This window comes from Phacochoerus africanus, chromosome 16 (genome assembly GCF_016906955.1).
Source record: "Phacochoerus africanus isolate WHEZ1 chromosome 16, ROS_Pafr_v1, whole genome shotgun sequence".
NCBI lineage: Eukaryota > Metazoa > Chordata > Mammalia > Artiodactyla > Suidae > Phacochoerus > Phacochoerus africanus.
The window spans coordinates 27,167,605-27,174,074 of NC_062559.1; the positions used below are offsets into that span (position 1 = coordinate 27,167,605).

General features: G+C 33.1%; 1 pseudogene; it reads right to left on the bottom strand.

The window, feature by feature from the left end:
• Positions 1-5,871, bottom strand: part of LOC125117320 (ADP-sugar pyrophosphatase-like) — a 57,685-nt pseudogene extending 51,814 nt beyond the window's left edge.
• Between the last annotated feature and the right edge of the window lie 599 nt (positions 5,872-6,470).

The window sequence follows — 6,470 nt, forward strand, 5'->3', positions numbered from 1 at the left end:
ACTTTGTAGGTCAACTATATTCCAATAAAATTTTTAAAAATAAATATTTATGAGAAAAGAAGAGAAAAGTAATAGCAATAAAGCTATTTTTAACTTTAGAAATGAAATCAGATGTGGTAAATGAATATGGTTCGACTTAGTACAGAATTGATTTCACTTTCAAAAAAAAGCAATATTACTCTATTCAACAATAAAATTGTTGATAGATAATAGAAAAGAATGAAATATTTTATTTATTACACAAATAAAAATCCCAACTGGCAAGTTGCTATTTGTGAGTGTTCTATATCTCTGAACATCATTGTTAATAAACATTGAATAAATACATCATGCTCTATAAAAAATAATAACTGTTAATAATACATACTGCTGAACATAATATTTACTACTGCTACTTCAGACTACAATTCACAGAGGGCTGAAATGTTTAATAGATATTTTCTTTTTTTTCATACAATTCTGTTTTAAATGCAGTGACACAATATTCTAAAAATCATATTTCTTTACTGTGAATTTGAAGTGATAGTTGTCCATGTTTAGATTTTCAGGTATAATGGCAAAATGTCATTGCCAAAGTAAAGCAAAACTTGAAACATCCAAAACCACGTACACAAATGAATAGTGAGTTTGTCATCCCAAAATCAACAGTTTGATACATTTCAAGAAATTGATACATCTTGCAAGAGTTTATACTCTTCAAGTTATGATTACCAAAGTGAACCAAATTTTACTTATGAAAGGCCCAGGTTTGCTGCCTTTTATGCATCTCCATCAACGCCCCGAACTTCCCTTCCCCAACACACACACACACACAGAGGTCTCTGACAATCTGAACAACCACTAGCCTGTTATTTTGATCTAGCCACAGTCCAAACCCATGACTGCTCAGCACTTTCTCTTTCTCATCAGGGCATCCTCAAAAGGATGTGCTGTCCTTTAAGCTACTTTATCTTGCTGTTCTACCCGCATACCCGCATTGCTTTTCATGATTTGTGACTTTATATATTACACGTTCCTAATAATTTATTACTTATTCACTACTGAATTATGGTAAAGCATATTAGAGAATGTTACCAACCCCATTATATTATGTAATGTCCTACATAACAATTCATAGAAGAAAGAGGTTTATAGACTGATGTCAAAGGAGTCTTTCATCTAAATATCTATTTTGCTTTTTTCCTTGAGCAAGAGAACTGAGGTTCTCCCCATTTTCCTTAGGTTATGAGAAAAGTGTAGAGCCTACTTTGTAGACCTATATTAGAATACTGTATGTTCATATCCATACGCTGCCTTTGTTCACAGTACTGTCTTATGCATATCTCCCCTGCACCAATTATATTCATTTGTATTTTTCAATGTTATTGCACATATTTAATTACTTTTGTGAATGTCCTCTCCTCTTTGGTGTATTAGGGAGAAGATGATGTATAAAGAAACAACCTAAGGATGCCTCTTGATGCTACTCAAAATTGTACTGGAATTTCTAGCCAGAACAATTAGAGAAGAGAAAGAAGTAAAAGGCATCAAAACTGAAAAAGGAAGAAATAAAATAATCTCTATTCACAGATGATCTATCCCCATACATAGAAAATGCAATGAATACAAAAGAAGGTCACTAGAGGTAATAAGGAAATTCAGCAAAATAGCTGGGTACTTAGTCAACACACAAAAATCACTTTATGTTTCTATAAACATGTAATGAACAATCTGAAAAGAAAGTTAGGAAAACAATGTCATTAATACTATCCAAGGGAACAAAATACCTAGGAATAAATTTATCTGAGAGGGTGAATTAATTGTACATTAAAAACTGCAAAATATAGCTATAATAAATTAAAAATCTAAATAAATGAAGACAACTCACATTCATCTATTGAAAAATGTAATATTTTTAGAAAGGTAATACACCCCAAATACACTCAATCTCTATTAAAATTTCAACAATATTTTTGCATAAATGTAAAATCCAACCATCCAATTCATATGGAATTCACAGGGACACCACATAGCCAAAATGAATTTTAGAGCAAATTTGGAGGACTTACACATCTCAGTTGCAAATCTTAATAGGAAACTACAGTGATCAAAATAATGTGATGCTGGTCTGAGTATAGATATGTAAGTAACAGAATTGAGAGTTCCGAAATAATACATCTAGGGTCAATTAACTTCCTAAGAGGGTGCCAAGACCATTCAATGGGGAAAGAATATTCTCCTCAAGGAATGATGCTGGGACAGCTGGATATCAGCATGCAAAAGAATGAATTTGGGACCTCTACCTCACATCATATATAAAAATTAAAGTAGATTAACAACATAAGTGTACTTAAAGCTATAAAATATTATATGAAATACTGGGGATCAGTTATCAGCACCATATTTTGGGCAATGGATTCTCAGTTATGAAACAAAAAAGTACAAGCAACAAATTAGATAAACTGGTCTTAATCAAAATCAAAAGCCTTTGTACATCAAAGGATATTATCAAGAAAATGTAAAGACATCCTACAAAACAGGAGAAAATATTTGTAAAACTAAGGGCCTAATATCCATAATACATGAACTATCTTTTTATCATTTAGTTTTAAAAGCTATCAGCTCAATCTACATCTGGGCAAAGTGACTTTAATATATTCTCCAAATGAGGAATACAGGTTGGCAACATTTGAAAGATGCTCAGTGTTTTAGATATCAGGAAAATGAAAATCAAAATAACAGTGAGATACTATTTTATGTCTACTAGGATGACTAAACAAAATTCTGAAAAAATATCCAGAACATTACAGGAGTTAGCAAGGAAGCGGAGAAATTGGAAACTTAGTACAAAGTTGTTTGGAATGAAAAAATGGTTCAGCCATGAAGAAAGTAGCTTGGAGTCTTTTTCAATAAAGTTAAACATGGAATTATATATTACTCAGCAATTCTGCCCTGAGATATCTATCCAAAAGAATTGAAAGCACATACTCGACCAAATTCAAGAGTACACAAGTTCACAGAAGCACTTACAATAACCAAAAGATGGAATCAACCCAATGTCCATCACCTGATGAGTTGATAAAAAAATTGTCATATATACCTGTGATGAAGTGTTACGCATCTATAAAAAATTTAAGTACTGCTATAACTTGAGGTTCCCTATAGAAAGACAAGTACAGGAATAAGGTTAAATTATGGTGTACTCATGGTAAGACTTCATGAAGAATGTCAAATGAAAAAGAAAATTTAAAGTTCTATGAGAGATATTTTAGTGTTTCTTTCAGTCAAGAGCAATTCAAGCTAAGAGAACGATTAGAACAAGGCTGATGCTTGCCTGGTATGTTTTCCATGTAAGTCAGGGTGGCTTAAAAGGTATGTTTAAAAGGGAGAAAAGTAGGAGAGACTATCACAGTTAATGAGAAGCCAGAACAGGTTGATAACTAGGCCATCTAAAAGACATGAGAGATATATCTTCTGAGGTATCCCAGGAACACTTAGCTCAAAGTCAAAGCTTCATTTAGAATCAGATGTTGGGGAGATGTTTGTAAAAACTATCCACATAAGCAAATTGGCAAAGACAAAGGTAAAAACAGAAAGTTAAATAGTTGTGAACAAAACTTAGCTCATTTAGTACTGAGAAGAAATTTCTCTTAAGTAATTAAAGATCTGATAAAGAAAAAACGAAGCACAGTAAATTATTTTGATAAGACACAAAATCTTTACTCTCCAGGCCAATTACTTAAAAGGTAAAGGAAAACCCCTGTTTATAATTTTTTAAGAGCAGGATAAACAGCCTAAGAAAACTGTCCTTTTAACAGAGAAAAGGAAATTCTAATTTTGCACCAGTGTACTTTAGCTATTAAAACTAATTTTTAAAAAAAAAAAAAAAACTTAAATCCATTCTAATCTTAGCTAGCTTGACCATGGCAAAGATACTTTTTTCCAGAAATCTTCTACAGCTTTTTAATATGCATTCAGATTTTGTCATAACTTTTTCTTCTTTCTGGAACAACCGGTCTTTTTACTTTTCTTAACTGCTTTTAATACACAGTTGTCTCATTTTACCTTTATTATTTCTAACTAGTTTTAATTGCATATATTGATTAAAATTCTTCATTAGAAGAATTCCTTATTCATAGTGAAAACTGAAAAGTAAGCAATTATAGATTATCTGTCACACTAGCATTCTGTGGATTGGCAAATTTATAAATACATTCATACTTTCTAGAAGTATATTCTTCCATCATTGTAAATTTTTCAATGTGGCACAACATACGTTTACTGATTTAACAAAATGTCTTTAGTTCCTCTATAATACTGCTTCAGTATTTTAACTCATTTGGAAATGATCTCAATATTCAATTAATATTCATCATTTAACTTATTTTACCTCTGTAACTTTACAGTTATCAAAAAGATTTGGAAACTTTCTAAATAGACATACCATAAAACATAAATAATTTATAAACTTTTATCTTATTTATATCTATTTGCCCGTTAACAATTATGTTTGGATTGCTCATGAACATTTCATGAGACATTAAAATTTTAACCATCATCTTAACTTTCTTGTTGACAAATTCTGTAACAAAGATAACAAAAGATACCAGAGCCACTCCTAAAGACAGCCAAAAGAAAGACAGACAATTTCTTTAAGAGCTAGCAACAGTTGGTAGGACCCTGCACCAAATAAGGGTAACCTTATTTTACCTGGCCAGGCTGACTGCCTGCAAATATAAGAACCGACAACCTGTGTGCCCCAGGCAGGCAGAAAGCAAAGTCAACTTCTTGGGGTATAAAACAAGACAAACAAGAAAGCAATAACTGTCCCTTGAAAAGACTGATAACCAATGGGAACCCCAAAACCAAATTCACAAAAATCCAGATTAGTAAGGAAGGGATAGTGTGAAATTTTACATTATCCATTCAGATATCCCAGAGAGCTGACTCTGGTAAGAATTCTCATTCTTTGTTGGTTTCTGCTAGTTTTCCCAAGATCCCATCTTCAGGCTCCCAATCAAGTGGGGTTTAAAGTAGAGACGGTAGCCCCAGTATCTACCAGAATTTGGTAACATTTTCTATTATTTTTAATGTTCTCAGACATGAAATAAGCAAATATTCTGGAAGGTGGCACACACAGTTCTCTGAAAGTTGAGGATCTTTGGCCAAGCCTTGGATCTCTTTGAGCCAAATTAATACCTAACCTGGATACGCCAATGAGTTGGGGACTTTGTGGTGTCCCTCACTGCACTAAAATTTTGAGGTTGGTGGGTGACCTAATACAAATTCAATGCATTCCTTGACCAACTTCTTCTGGCATAGGAATCTTAGAATTAAGAGTTTTAACAGCTTTTAAATGTTGATCTGTGCTCACCAAGTTTATGGCTTTGTCTTCTGAGACTCCAGCTAATAAGAGCTCTGTTAATCCTTTCACTGAAAGATTTCTCTGTAGTGGTGGGTTGCCCATATGGCTTTTAATGTTTTGACTTGTGTCCATGTAGATTTTGATTTTGACAGTCAAGACAGTCTGAATATCTTGTCTTTACTTTTCCAAGTCCCCTAGGTATTTATGCTATCGACTGACCTTGATGCTTTATAAGTTGCCTAATGGCCAGCATCTGTTGCACAGCACTGTTGTAGGCTCCCAATATAACTACCCCCGAGCCTTCCGAGGAACAGAGAACCTTTCTGAAAACTTCAACAAACTCTAGAAACATCCTAGGACAAAACTATATATGTTTTTAAAATGAAATTTGTTTGAATCAAAGAGTTGCACACAAAGGAGTGGAGCTCAGATCTGAGCATGACTTACCCACTGTCTTTGGTAATGATGAGAGGAACACTGAATACAAAGTGTTCAATAGCCACCATGCCGTGGATTTCATTGTCCATGGGTCTTTAGTTATCAGCTTTATACCCCATTCTCATTTTCAAAAACTGCTAGAAAATGATTAAAGAAAGCAATTTACAAATTTAACCAAATTATCCATGACATTTTTCACATAATTAGAATAAATAACCCTAAAATTCATATGGAATCATAAAAGACCCAGAATTGTCAAAGCAATTCTGAGGAAAAAGAACAAAGCAGGAGGCATAGCCTCCCAAACTTTAGACAATACTACAAGGTTATACTTTCCAAAACAACTGGTATTGGCACAAAAACTGATATACATATCAATGCAACAGAATAGACAGCCTAGAAATAAGCCCACACACCTATGGTTGACAAAGGAGGCAAGATTATACAATGGGGAAAAGACAGTATCTTCAGCAAGTGGTGATGGGGAAGTTGGAGAGATTCATATAAATCCATGAAGTTAGAACACACCCTTACATCGTACACAAAAATAAACTCAAAATGGCTTAAATACTTAAACATAAGATATGATACTATAAAACTTCTAAAAGAGAACATAGGCAAAACATTCTCTGACATAAGTCAAAGCAATGCTTTCTTATGTCAGTCTCCAAAGGAAATAGAAATCAAA